The sequence below is a fragment of the Leopardus geoffroyi genome, chromosome C1 (assembly GCF_018350155.1).
Source record: "Leopardus geoffroyi isolate Oge1 chromosome C1, O.geoffroyi_Oge1_pat1.0, whole genome shotgun sequence".
Taxonomy (NCBI): domain Eukaryota; kingdom Metazoa; phylum Chordata; class Mammalia; order Carnivora; family Felidae; genus Leopardus; species Leopardus geoffroyi.
The window spans coordinates 215,437,671-215,451,774 of NC_059328.1; the positions used below are offsets into that span (position 1 = coordinate 215,437,671).

Below are 14,104 nucleotides of genomic sequence, written 5' to 3' on the forward strand. Positions count from 1 at the left end.
CGTGGTTAAGTATTGAAATCAGGGCAAGTCCTCTAACTTTTGTTCTTTCTTAAAATTGCTTTGGTTATTTCTCGGTCCTTTCCATTTTCATGTAAATTTTAAGAGTAACTAGTCCATTTCTACAAAATAAGTGTGCTGGAATCTTTTTTTTCCTCAAGCTTTTATTTTTAAGTAATCTCTTCACCCACAGTGGGGCGGGATTTCACAATCCTGACATCGAATCGCGTGCTCCACCCACTCAGCCGGCCAGGCACCCCCCTGCTGGACTGTTGATTGAAATTGCATCGAATCTATAAATCAGTTTGGGGAGAATTGATATCTTAACATTGAATTTTTCCATGAACGTGATATATAATTTATTTAGATATAGTTTATTTAGATCTTATTTTAATTTCTTTCATCAAAGTTTTGTGGTTTTCAGGGTAGATGTCTTTCATGTCTTTTGTTAGATTTATGCCTGTGTAGTTCGATTTTTGTTCCTATTAAACGAAATTTAAAAATATGTTTCGTTGTTTGCTGCAAATATATAAGAATACAATGGATTTCGTGACCTTGGGAAACAACCTATTAACTCTGGTAGTTCTTTTGTAGATTCCCCAGAAATTTCTATGTAAACCGCTATATCATCTGCAAATAGGGACAGCTGTATTTCTTTCTTACCCAAATGCCTTATATTTTTCTTGCCTCATTGCAAAAGCTAGGACTGCTTGGACAATGTTGAATAGAAGTAGTGAAAACAGGAATTTTTTCATTTCTTCTAATCTTAATAGGAAACAATTCAGCTTTTTACTTTTGAGTATGATGTTAGCTGTAGGCTTTTTGTTGGCACCTTTTTTTAAAAAGTTTTTTAAATTTATTTTGAGAGCTAGAGAAAGAGTGCGTGAGTGGGGAAGAGGCAGAGAGCAAGGGAGAGAGAATTCCAAGCAGGCCCCGCAGTGTCAGCATGGATCCCAGTGTAGGGCTCAAACCCACGAACCGTGAGATCGTGACCTGAGCCGAAACCAAGAGCTGGATGCTCAACTGACTGAGACCTCCAGGTGCCCTTTTGTTGGTACCCTTTATCAGTTTGAGGATTTTCTTACTTGCTGAGAATTTTTATTATGAATGGGTACTGAATTTTGTCAAATGCTTTTCTGCATCTATTGAAGTGATCATGGTTTCCCCCCCCCTTAATTTTGTTAAAAGGGCAAATTAAATTGATATTCAAATGTTAAACCAACCTTGTATTCCTGAAACAAACCTTATTTCCTCATGATGTATTATCGTTTTTATTTATTGTTAAATTTAATTTGCTTTTATTTTGTTAAGGATTTTTGCATCTATATCCGTGAAAGATACTGATTTGGAATTTTCTTTCCTTTTATCTTTGCCAGGTTTTGGTACATGGGTTAAGCTGGCTTTATAAAACGTAAACTAGCATCATAATATAAGGGGGCGATATCACTGTCCCCCCCGCCCTCATTTTTGATGGAATTTGGTGTTACTTCTTTCTTAAAGTTTTGCTAGAATTTACCAGTGCCACTGGGTGGGGGGTTTTCTTTTGGGGAACGTTTTTGATAATACCTTTTGACATTTTTTATTATGAATTAAAATTTTTATTGGATGTAGGCTATTTAGAGTTTCTGTTTTTTATGTCAACATTAACATTATACGCACCCTTTCTTTCCCACTCTTGATTTCTGTTTGTTGGAGGGAGAGTTGTAAACTTTGTGAGACAAGGGATGTCCTGGGGCTTGTTGACTCTCTCTTTATTTCAGCACTCAGAGCCATATGCCTGGCACAAAGTAGGCATTCTGTAAATATCCGTTGGGTTAACTGGTTTGTTGTTCCTGTGTCTCTGCCACTTGGTGTCTCTGGGAAGCTTTCCTGTCTTCTCCGTCCACATGGGCCTGTGTCATAGCTGTGCCATGACAAAGGAAGGTGGCTCCTGAGTCAGGCCAGCTGGCCTCAGCCAACCCGCATGCCATGCCCTCCCACGGTGGCTTGTTCAAATAACCTGGCGTCCCACAGCCCTGGTAGACAGACCTCTGAGTCAGAACCTGCTGTGGAGGGGGCGGGGGGGGGGGGGGGGGCGGGAAATATTTTCAACTTTTTTTCTGTTTTGGTTTTTTAAAATGTTAAATCCTGTGGTTAGAATTACTCTTTTCAGTTTTGAAATATACTTGAAATACCAGACGACTGCAGGAAGCTTGGTCAGAGGAAAGGGATGAATTGTTTAAAGTTAGGAAGGGGGGTTATACGTGGGGCGAGATGATCCCAAAAGGCAGTTGACGTAGTGTGTGATTTACCTGCCTGACTGGAAACGTGGTCTGAGATGTCCTTCCCTGGATTGCTTACAGATGCCAGCTCCGGACTGAGTATATTAATCACTCAGGGTTAGAGAGGACAGGGATCACTCGGGGGGTTAGACAGGACAGGGTGATTTGGACTGGACATCTCTGTGAGGACGTGACCCTGTTCAGGTCCGGTGCCCCCCCTCTCTCCTTTGCATCTCGGGGGCTGGGTCTGTGTGCACCTCCAGCAGCTGCAGAGGTTGGGTGAGGGAGCTGAGAGCAACAGCTGTGCCCCTCCTGGTCCCACGTCCTTCCCGGGCCCCTGCTGGCTCTCGCTGCTCCCCTAGACCACGTGGGGCGGAGCAGGCGCTCCATCCCTCAAGCATCCCTCAAGGGCCACACTGTGCCCTGGATGTGACTGGTTGGCCAACTGTCTCCTGGCCCTCACTCCGCCTCCTACAAGCATGTGGCCTTGGGGAGTCATCTGTCCTCTCCGGGTATCTGCGTCCCAGCGCGTGAAACGGGGTTGGGACAGATGGTCGCCCAGTCATAGGCATGTGCGTGAGTCTGTGACCTCAGCTTCCGGCGGAACCACAGCGGGGCCACTCGACAGCTGTGGGCTGTGGACGAGCAAGGGCTCACATCCAGCTGCCTTTGTCTCCTCCTCCTCCAGCTTCGCATCACGACCATCAGATTTGAAGCCTTCACTTTGTAGTGTCAGTAACATGTCTGAAGCCATGTTCCTCGGTTAGTCCTGGAGGGGAGGAGGTGGGTTGCCTGGGAGCAGACCGTGAGGGCCGTGGTAAGGGGTGGACAGGACCCACACCTCCGCTCCTGCTCCTGCTGGCCTCTGGCTTTGCTGGGAGCAAGACTTGAGCTCGTCCCCATGCATGTCGCCCCGTGGCCTCAGTGTGGGGTGTGGGCCTCTCACAGACAGCGCGGCTCCCAGACTGAATCGCGGGAAGATGGGGGAGCATGGGACTCCTCCATGCGCAGCGTGAACCACCTGGAAATGTTCCCCATGAGGTGGGGACAGGATGGGTTAGGGGAGTCGTGCTCAAGGACACGTCACGGCGGTATGTTCCACGTCCACGAGGGTTTTCACCCTAAATTGCGTAGTGAGTGACCCTTCGTGTAGATGGGGAGGTTTTGATTCTGTGAGTATTCATCGAGCACGTACTACCTGCCAGGCACCCAGGGATTCCTCTGGGGACAGAATGGAGACCCTTCCTTTGTGGAGCCAGAGGCAGGGAGAGGGACAAGGTGCAAATTCCATTTTTTTTGTGGCACATTGCGTTTAACACCCCCACACCACATTCTCTTTATGCTCTTCCTCACATACACGTGACGAATGGTTTATACGTCCAAGGCTAGTGGCAAACTTCTGTAGAGGGCTTTGTGGGCTGTAGGGTCTCTCTGGCCATATGTAGCAGTTGGAGACAATATGTAAATAAACAGGAATGGCTTTGTTCCAGCGAAACTTACTTTACTAATTTAATTTAATTAATTTAATTTAATTACTTTAATTTAATTTTATTATTTTATTTTACTAATTCTTTTTTCCCCCTTTTCTCAAATTTATTTTTAAAAAATTTACATTCAGTTAGTTTTCATGTAGTGTAACAGTGATTTCAGGCGTAGATTCCTTAATGCCCCTGACCCATTTAGCCCATCCCCCCCTCCCACAACCCCTCCAGTAACCCTCTGTTTGTTCTCCATATTTAAGAGTGTCTTGGGTTTTGTCCCCCTCCCTGTTTTTATATTATTTTTGCTTCCCTTCCCTTGTGTTCATCTGTTTTGTCTCTTAAAGTCCTCCTGTGAATGAAGCCATATATTTGTCTTTCTCTAATTTCGCTTAGCATAGTACCCTCTGGTTCCATCCACATGGTTGCAAATGGCAAGATTTCATTCTTCTTGATTGCTGAATAATACTCCATTGTGTATATATACCACACCTTCTTTATCCATTCATCCATCGATGGACATTTGGGTTCCTTCCATACTTTGGCTATTGTTGATAGTGCTGCTCTAAATATGGGCATGTGCCCCTTCGAAACAGCACACCTGTATCCCTCGGATAAATACGTAGTAGTGCAATTGCTGGGTCGTAGGGTAGTTCTAGTTTTAGTTTTTTGAGGAACCTCCATACTGTTTTCCAGATGGCTGCACTAGTTCAGACAAATAGTTCTTTAGGTGTTTTCCTACGAATATTAGTAAATAGTTTTATAAACAGTACGATTAGTTACACACACTAATTGATAACCTGTTTTTGAAATGTATTATATTATGGACATCTGTGTCCATGAATATACACTTATGTTGTGCTTTTAAGCCTTGGCTGTATGGTATTCCCCTGTGCGATCATGGCATGAGTTTTTGGAAATTTAGGTTATTTGTAGTGTTTTGCCGCTGGAAGCACGCTAGGTTTTGTTTGTTTGTATTTTGCCTTCTGTGCCTCAGCTGCTTGTTTCCTGCCCACTGTCGGGGTCGGGGGGAGGCAGTGTGGGCACCACCTGCACACCTGGGGTGCCCTTTGTTAGTGCCCCCTCCCTCCCCTGCCAGGGCCCACTGCCTCCAGCATCCTGCTCAGGGTGTCCTCCAGTGTGTAAAGTTTTCCACACTTGGAGCACATTTCAAAGCTTAATAAAGAAATAATCCCAAGTGTTTGTCATATTTCTGTTTTAGGTATAACTTTTACTTTTTGCTTCGTCTTGCTTTTTGTTCCTTTTTAAAAATGTACCGTCTGATGGATTACATGTGCTTTTGGCCTCTGGCCCGGTTGGCTTTGCTCCCTACCTGAGCATCCTGTGTTCCCGGGGACTGGTATCCTGAGACCGGTTGGGGGCTTGGGTGGGGCAGGGGGTGTTTGGCTTAGGCTGTGTGCTCTGGGCCCTTGGGCAGGTGGCATAGTTGTAGTTGGGGCCTCCTTTTGACCCCAAAGCTGTCCTGAGACTGGAGAGGAGTGCAGCTTTAGAGAGCAAGTGTCCTGTGAGCAGTTTGCGCTTGGGCTCCTCTCTGGGGGTCTGGTCACAGCAGTTGGGTACCTGGGGGTCTGAACCTGCATCCTGGGGCTGCTTTCACCCAGGCACCTCCAGGAGCTTGTTTGCATGGTGCTATTTTTGTGTTGCGTATGGCACTCTGTGAGGAAGTCCGTTGTCTACGCACATCCCAGCTGTTTTGAATAGTCCGGGTCTCAGGGGGCTTCAAGGTAGGGATTTGTGTGTGGCGAATCCAGAGTTTTGGGCAGCATCAGAACAGCAGGATGTGAGTAACAGGAAGTGACAGAAATTACCAAATGCGCCAGATACTTATTCTTGGCCACCTTTCCGAGCCCCGCAGGCTGGGGCGCTATATTTAGTACAGTATTTCCAGGTTCCTGATCCTGCCCGGACACTGTTCCTTTGCTCCTCTTTTGGTCAGTGGCTGAACTTTGAGGTGCCGATTTGTTACTCTGGTGCCTCTGGCCTACCACGGTGACCCACGGGGTCTTGTCTGTCCGTCAGTTTTAAAGCTCAAGTTTTGTCCTTGCTGGGCCACTTCAATTCCGACCCAGTTTTGAGCAGTTGGAAAATGTTCTCCAAGAGGGCAGGTAAGAGTCCCAGGTGTTGGGGGGCAGTAGGGCCAGGTGATGCTGTGTGGGAAGGCAGCTGAGACGTAAGGGCTTAAAACGAAGTAAGAGGAAGGAATTGAAGATTACTGTAAGCATCCCTAGAGGGTTGATCTTTGTCTTGTATTTCTTAGAAGTGGAAGGCTGGGATTCTTAAAGCCATAGGCTTGGTGATGTGACTTCACCCACATGCTAGAAACCTCTTTGGTCTCCACCTGGTCAGGCAGAAAGCCTGCAGGTCGGGTAGACTTCTCTTTGATGAATTTCCGTTGTCTGAACGTCGTCACGGGAGAGATTTCACCCCACCATCCCTGAGACAAGTAGTACGGAGCCTGGAAAATTGTCTGTCCAGGCGGAGTGCTCACTCCTTGTTTGAAGTGCCGTTGACTCCAGTGACTCTCTCCCAGTGCTGTTGGACCGCACTTCGGGCAGCTGCTGACCAGATGCCCACGTGGGCTGCTCGGTGTCCCCCGCGCCCAGCTGTCCGCCGTGACTGCCATCTCGCCGTACAGGCAGCTGGGGAGCCTTGCCCACTCTGACCCGTGCTGGCCTGCGGACCGACCAGCGTCTTCCTGCTGGAGGACAGCAGGTGATGGCCCCAGCTGCCAACGGCAGGAGCATCCTGCTGCGTTCCCCCTAGAATGAGCCCGAGTGACAGGCGCTGACACCCATTTTGCAGGTTGAGAAGCTGAGGCTTAGAGACAGGTCGTCTGCAACGGGGACTCTGTGATATTTGTCTGTCTGCTGTGTGGTACCGCCCTCTCTGCCACGTGCCCGTACCCTCACTCAGGATTACTGAGCGGGCTTGTCCTCGAGCAGCAGGACGTGTATCTCCGTGTGCTTTGATAATCCTCGAAAAGGAAGTTTCTAGGGTTTGATATTAGCTTCCGGTGGCTGCCATCCTAAAGATTCACGGAAAGGGGCATGTTGGAGAGGTGTTTTTGTTGGTCTCTAAAAGCTTCCTTCTCAACAGTCCAACTGGTACCTTCCCCTTCCTCCCTCCATAAACTGTCGGCCTTCTTTTCACACACTGAGCCGGTTCTTTAGAATGCAGGAGTCTGTTCTGGGGTGAGAAGCTGGAGGGCAAATCGGGAATAATTGTGTCTGCCGCGGATGGCACAGCAGCCAGCGGAGGCAGCCGGGTGCGCAGTGCCCCAGGAGCGCCTGCAGGAGGGCGTTAAGTCGCTGCGTGATCGCGTGCGAGAACAGCACGGCGTGCTCAGGTGCGCTGACGGTTCTGCTTCAGGGGCAGAATCTGTCCACAGGCATGCTTTCGGGCCGAGCCATTCCCTTCTCCGAGGCTAGACCATACGCTATAAGTACTTAAACTGTGTGCACCGTGCGTGTGTATTTTTATATATACGCGTACAATAAACGTTAAGCTATAAATGTAAGACATACTGTGTAATCTCAAGCTCTGGCTTAGGGGTTTTAGCATAGGATTGTGCCAAAATGCTTAACCTTTAAAACATTATTAAATATTTCAGGCTTTCAAAAAGTGACACGGTGGACAACTGTGTATACTTCCCAGCCCAAGAACGAGAACAAAACTGTGCGGATATATTTGAAGTCTTTTATAGTCCGGATCCTGCCTACCCATCCCCCTTGCCCTCCCTCCCCAGAGGTCACCCTAGTTCTGAGTTTGGTGTTTATCGTGTGCGTGCTTCTTCATCCTTTTTCTACTCCCATATGTAGGTATAAACAGCATGTAGTATTTGGCCGGGTTTACAGTTGTGAGTAAATGGCATCATGCCGTGTTGTATCTCCTGCAACGTGCCCTTTTTCCCCAGTGTTGCGTTTCCAAGATTTATCTGTGTGGACACGTTTGTCTTCAGTTAAGTGGCTCCAGGTTTAAAATGACTGATTCCTGATTCCTGGAATTAAGTCAGTTTCTGGGGAGTGGGGCACGAACCTCAGAACTTTGGACGGGTACGGCTGTCGTCTGAGGATCATGTGCTCAGTTGTGAGTGTGTGGCTTACGTAGTGGCCCAGCATGCGGAGCATCCCACACTCGACCTGTGTCTTCCCAGCTTTGGCCGTTACAAACAGCACTGCCATTCATACACTTGCCTCCCTGGGTGCCCGGGCACGAGTCTCTAGAGTGTGGCTGGAAGGATCGAGCTGTCAGGTGTGAACATCTTCAGCTTGACGAGATATTGTCAGGTTGCTCTCTAAAACTTAATTTTTTTAAAACTCCCACCAGCAGTGGTAATTTATGAGCAGTCTCATTTCTTTTCTTAATGTAGCCAGGCTCACGGCAAGGCGAAGACCCCACGGATGTGGTAAGGCATTGGTCACGGTCAAGATTTTGACCGATAGACACCTCAACCTCAGCGTGTCTGAAATTGAGCCACAGACTGCTCCCCCCACTTCAAGGCCTGTTCTCAGCCTCCTCCATCCCAGGAGGGGAGCTGATCTTGCCAGCTATTCAAGGGGTGCTTGTTGGCTCCTCTTTGTCCTGTACCCTGTCCAGCGTGTCCGGAAACCCTGTTGCCTTCAGGACGCCAGAGTGCAGCCACTCCCCTTCCCTTCTCTCTGGATGGCAGTGCCATGCACCCTCCCCCAAAGGTCCTGACTTCTGCCCGGCCCTGTACATTCAGTTTTCAATAAAGCTACCAGAATGCTGCTTTTTAAACCTAAGTCACATGTCAGTCTTCTGCTCAAAAGCTCCACCATTTCCCATTTCACTTGGCATGAAGGCCAAAGCTCTTGGTGGTGCCTGCCTGATGCCCCATGGCCAGTTCCTTCTGCAAGTTCATGCCTGGCTCCTCTGCCCCTGTTCACTTTGCTCCAGCCACCAGCTGGACCACCTCTTCCCTTCCACGTCCTTCCAGTCTTTTCCAGTGAGGCCTGTGTTAACCCCGACCTCCTTTGTCTGGTCTTTTTTCAATAGATTTATCACCAGCCACTACTCCCCATGCTGTATAATCTACTATAGTATTTAGTATTCATTTCCTGTCTGCATTTGAATGTAAGCTCCATGAGAGCAGGGTCTTTACCTGTTTCACCTGTCTGTTCAAGTGAAAGATTGCTTGAATTTATTTCTGAGAAGAAAGGAAGAACTTGGAGCCCAAACAGGAGGGTGGGGTGTGGGAGAGGAGGTGAAGCTGGCCTGTGGGGGACTGTCAGCAGAAGGACATGTCTAAGTGGGAGCGGGGACCTCGAGGGTCCTGTCTGGTTGGCGGTGGGATCTGTGAGTCTGGAGCTGGGGAAGCGGCTTGTCTTGCGGGGTTTCTGGTTGCTCCCCAAGCGCACCTGCAGTTGGGGTGGGGGCGCTGGGGTCGCCCCGTCCAGGAAGTGCGGTGCTGTGTGTGGTTCTGACATCCTCCTTCCGTGGCTGCAACGAGACACAGCTTCATTGATTTTTCAAGCACTGTTGTGTGTCGAAATGAGTCCTGCCATTTCCGGTGCTCTCTTTTGTGGAGGCTTGAGTTCCAGGCCACGTGTCACAGCCGGATAACCGTGAGCTCTGTGACCTTCACATGTGCTTCCCTGCACTCAGGTATACGGAGAGGACCTGCTTTGGATTTCTTAGAGAATGTTCACTGAAGGTGTGTCCACATATTTCCTTGGCAAGTCAGACGTTTCATGAGTTTGCACTACCTACAAATGACTTTAACAAGATAAGATTACACTTTTAATTTATGCCGAGTGAGACCACAGATGCACTTGTCCTTAAAGAAATGCAACATTGTTCTGGAGTTACTCCCTGTTTTCCCAATTTAAACATATTAGATATTAGAAAATGTTGACTGCGGTTATTTTTAATTAAGCCTTTTGAGACCATTGTAGATTCACATGGAATTGAAAGAATACAGGGATCCTTTGTGTTCTCTACCCAGTTCCCCAGCGGTAACGTCTTGTGAAACTATAGTACAACATCACAAGCAGGATGTTGACATAGATACCGTCAAGAATGTTTCCATGTCCACAGGGATCCATCTGGTGCCCTTTGATAGCCACACCCACCCTCTTCTTTAACCTGGGGCAACCCCTGTCTGTTCTTCGTTTCTGCAATTTTGTTTTCTCAAAAATGATCTATACATGGGAGAATACGGTATGTAACCTTTTGGGATTGGCTTTTTTCCCACTCAGCATAACTCCCTGGAATTCCCCCAGGTTGTTGTGTGTTTGATAGTTGTTCCTTTTTATTACTGAGTAGTATTCCATGGAAAGGGTGTGTTGTGGTGTGTTTAATCATTTGCCACTAACGGGCATCTGGGTTGTTTCCAGTTTTTGGTGATTGCAAATAAAGCTGCTGTGGACATTCATGGACACGTTTTTTGTGTTGAACACAAGTCTTCATTTTTGGGGGATAAATGCCCAGGAATGGAATTGCTGGGTCGTATGGTAGCCGCACGTTTGGTTTTTTAAGAAATTGCTACACTGTTTTGCAGAGTGGCTGTACAATTTTACATGCCCACCAACAGTGTGAGCTGATTTCCCTACATCCTCTCCGGCATTTGGTGTTGTCACTGTTTCTTATTTTAAGCCATTTAGTGGGTATCTAGTAATAGTGCATTGTGATCTTAATCAGCATTTCCTTCGTGGCTAATGAGGTGGGATACCTTTCTTTGTGCTTATTTGCTTCTGCATGTCTCCTGACAGCCCGGGGTGTGGCCTGCAGGGATGGACATTTCTACTTGGCCTTCTCTGGACACTACCTGGTGGGGTGCTGGAGTGCCTCGCTTTTGCCCAGTGCTGTGGGGGTGGGGGCCACAGTGTTTTCTGTGGTGTTTGACTGGAGTAACGTGGTCATTGGCAACTCTACTGTTATTGATTTCTGTCCTGTTTGCCCGTTCCTGGTCCCACACCTAGGGAGAAGCAGGCTTTTGATAGGCTTTTTAACTCTTCCTGGCTCATTGCTCTTTCTGGTTGCTGGCTTTCTCAGTCCCACTCTAGGATGTCTGGGGTCAGCAGAGAACCCACAGAACTGCACCATGTGTCATTGTGAGGCCCTGGGCCCCTGTCTGCCTGCTTCTCTCCACCTTTCAGAGTCTTTTCATATTTTTTTAAATATCTAATGTCCAGGGTTTTAGTGGTACTTAGCCAGAGGAGTAGGAAGAAGTATGTCTAAGGTTCTTCCTGGGAGCAAAGTCTGCTTGTTACTTTTCTTATTTTTTGGACCCGCAGATTTGACAAAGCGTGTCTGAGCGGCCCTCAGTCCAGGCTGCATGTCTGCCCCGCCTGCACGTCGTGGCCTTTGGACCATCTCAGGCCCAGGGCCTGGTGTTAATCAGTGTTCAGGTGGTTTGGTTTGGCCCGTGGTTCCAGCACGACAGAGTCTGCAGGCTCTTGATCTTTTTGTCATTTAAGGTCACTTTTATGAACGAGAGGCACGTCCAGATAAATCTGTGATTAGAAATTGCTGGACAGAACATGGCTGGTGAGTCAGGGACTGCCCTTGTCATCATCTTCCAGATCTCCTTTCTCCACCCTCTCATTTCAAGCTCTTGGAGAACCTGGTCAAAGAGGGGTGGGCGGGGCAGTGGGCAGATGACTCAGTGAGATGTCCCTGTCGTCCTTGCACTGGTGGCCCAGTCCGGTGCCCCTGCCAAAAAGGAAATGCACTGTGCCAGACCTTGCTTGTTCTGAGAGCCCGGGAAGACTGTTGGTGAGTGCCAGCTCCTCCCCCACGCCAGGCCCTCCGTGCTGGCTTTATTCTATTGCGGTCTTGCCGGGAATCCAGGAGGGACAGTGCCCTTGGGTAGAGGTCAGGAGCCAGTCTGCCTGGCGTCCCGGCCCCTGCTTCCTTAGCCGTGGGTCTCGGGGCTTCAGTCTCCTCTCTGGACACCTGCTTTATCAGGCTGTGGAGAAGACAAAGTGTGCAAACACCTGTAAATACGCAGCAGGTTTCCCGAGACTACCAAGTGCCCGGCGTTGGAGCCTGCCACTGGCATGTGACACCCTCTTTGTTGTCCCTGTCATAAGAGCTAGTGTGTGTGTACTTGAGGAGTACTTCAGCTTTCTTCATTTGAGCATTACTTCTTTGTTCTCTGGCATGCCTCCCTTTTCACCTGTATTTCTCAAAGACCTTTTGCCCATAGTCTAGGAACCTCCGTGGCTAACTCTCCCCCAGACACCGGGAGATGGTTTTGTCAGGCGGGGGTGTCTCAGATTTGTTTGGAGTAGCTAGGTGTTTCCGCATACCTCCTGGAAGACCATTTGTGTGAAAGGATGGAAGCAAAAGTTCTCGTTTCAAGTAAAACTTCTAAGGCTCTATTTTAGAGTCTTTAGCCTATATTAAGGCTTTATTTTGTTTTTCATCATGGTAAGTGCCCTCTTTTATCCCCAACGCCTATTTCGCCCATCCTTGTAGCCCCCCTCCCCTCTGGCAACCATCAGTTTATTCTCTATAGTTGGGAGAGAAGAGTCTTGTGTCTCTTTTTTCCTTTGCTCACTTGTTTTGTTTCTTTAATTCCACGTACTCCACCAAATCATATGGTATTTGCCTTTCTCTGACTGGCTTATTTTGCTTAGCATAACGTACTCTGCTTCCATCCCTGTTCTTGCAAACGGCAGGGTTAAGATTTTATTCTTTCCTGTGGCTGAGTGATATTCCATTGTATGTAAATACCACAGCTTCTTTATCCATTTCTGTGTCAATGGAAACAGGCTGCTTCCATATCTTTGCTATTGTAAATAAGCCTGCAGTAATCATGGGGTGCACGTATCCCTTCGAATTAGTGCTTTCTTATTCTTCCTTCGGGTAAATACCCAGTAGTGTGATTATTGGATCTTAGGGTAATTCTGTTTTTAACTTTTTGAGGAACTTCCATACTCTTTTCCACAATGGCTGCACCAGTTTGCATGCCCACCATCATTGCAGGAGGGTTCCTTTTTCTCCACACCTTCGCCAACGTCTGTTGTTTCTTATAATTTTGATTTTAGCTATTCTGACAGATGTGAGGTGGTATCTCATTGTGATTTTGATTTGCATTTCCCTGACGATGAGTGATGTTGAGCATCTTTTCATGTTTCCAGATCTGTTGTCCATCCGGATGTCTTCTTTGGAGAAATGACTGCTCTCTTCTGACCATTTTTAAATTTTTTTTTTTTTTTAACGTTTATTCATTTTTGAGACAGAGAGAGACAGAGCATGAATGGGGGAGGGGCAGAGAGAGAGGGAGACACAGAATCGGAAGCAGGCTCCAGGCTCTGAGCCATCAGCCCAGAGCCCGACGCAGGGCTCGAACTCGCGGACCGCAAGATCGTGACCTGAGCTGAAGTCGGACGCTTAACCGACTGAGCCACCCAGGCGCCCCTCTTCTGACCATTTTTAATTGGATTGCTTGGGGCTGGGTTTGGTGTTGTATCAGTTCCTTATATATTTTGGATATTAACCCTTTATTGAATATGTCATTTGCAAATATCTTTTCCCATTCTGTAGGTTGGTTGTCTTTAGTTTTATTGATTGTTTCCTTTACTGTGCAGAAGCTTTTTATGTTGCTGTAGCTCTAATAGTTTATTTTTGCTTTTTTTTCCCTTGCTTCAGGAGGCAAATCAAGAAAAATGTTGCTCTGGCCGATGTCAGAGAAATTACTGCCTGTGCTCTCTTCGAGGATTTTTATGGATCTAATCCATTTTGAGTTTGTTTTTGTAGATGGTGAAAGGAAGTGGTCCACTTCCATTCTTTTGCATGTAGCTGCCCAGTTTTCCCATCATTTGTTGAAGAGACTTTTCCCCATTGGATATTCATTCCTTCTTTGTCGAAGATTAATTGACCACATCACTGGATTTATTTCTGTGTTTTCTGTTCTTTTCTATTGATCTATGAGTCTGTTTTTGTGCCAGTACCATACTGTTTTGATCATGGCAGCTTTATAATATGACTTGAAGTCTGGAATTGTGGTCTCTCCAGTTCTCTTTTTCTTTGTCAAGATTGCTTTGACTGTTTCAGGTCTTTCATGGTTCTATTCAGATTTTAGCATTAGTTTGTTCTAGTTCTGTTAAAAATGCTGTTGGTATTTTGATAGGGATTGCATTAAATGTGTAGATTGCTTTGGATAGTATAGATGTTTTAACAATATTCTTCTAACCCATAAGCGTGGAATGTCTTTCCATTTCTTTGTTGCATCTTGAATTTCTTTCATCATTGTTTTATAGTTTTCAGAGTACAGGTCTTTCAGCTCTTTGGTTAAGTTTATTCTTGGATAGGTTACTGTTTTTGATGCAATTGTAAATGGGATTATTTTCTTAGTATCACTCTCTGTTGCTTCATTAT

General features: G+C 47.0%; 1 protein-coding gene across 9 annotated transcripts in view; it reads left to right on the forward strand.

Moving 5' to 3' along the window:
* Positions 1-14,104, forward strand: part of DGKD (diacylglycerol kinase delta) — a 111,053-nt gene that overhangs the window by 51,783 nt on the left and 45,166 nt on the right. Inside the window, exon 1 of one of the 9 annotated variants that reach the window (XM_045481780.1) lies at positions 5,698-5,862. The exons of 6 other annotated variants lie outside the window; for them this stretch is intronic. The gene's annotated coding sequence lies outside the window, so the exon portion shown is untranslated. Of the gene's footprint in view, positions 1-5,697; positions 5,863-11,244; positions 11,267-11,471; positions 11,495-14,104 lie in introns of those variants that run through there. 2 more of the 9 variants (XM_045481784.1, XM_045481779.1) reach the window with 2 other exon arrangements.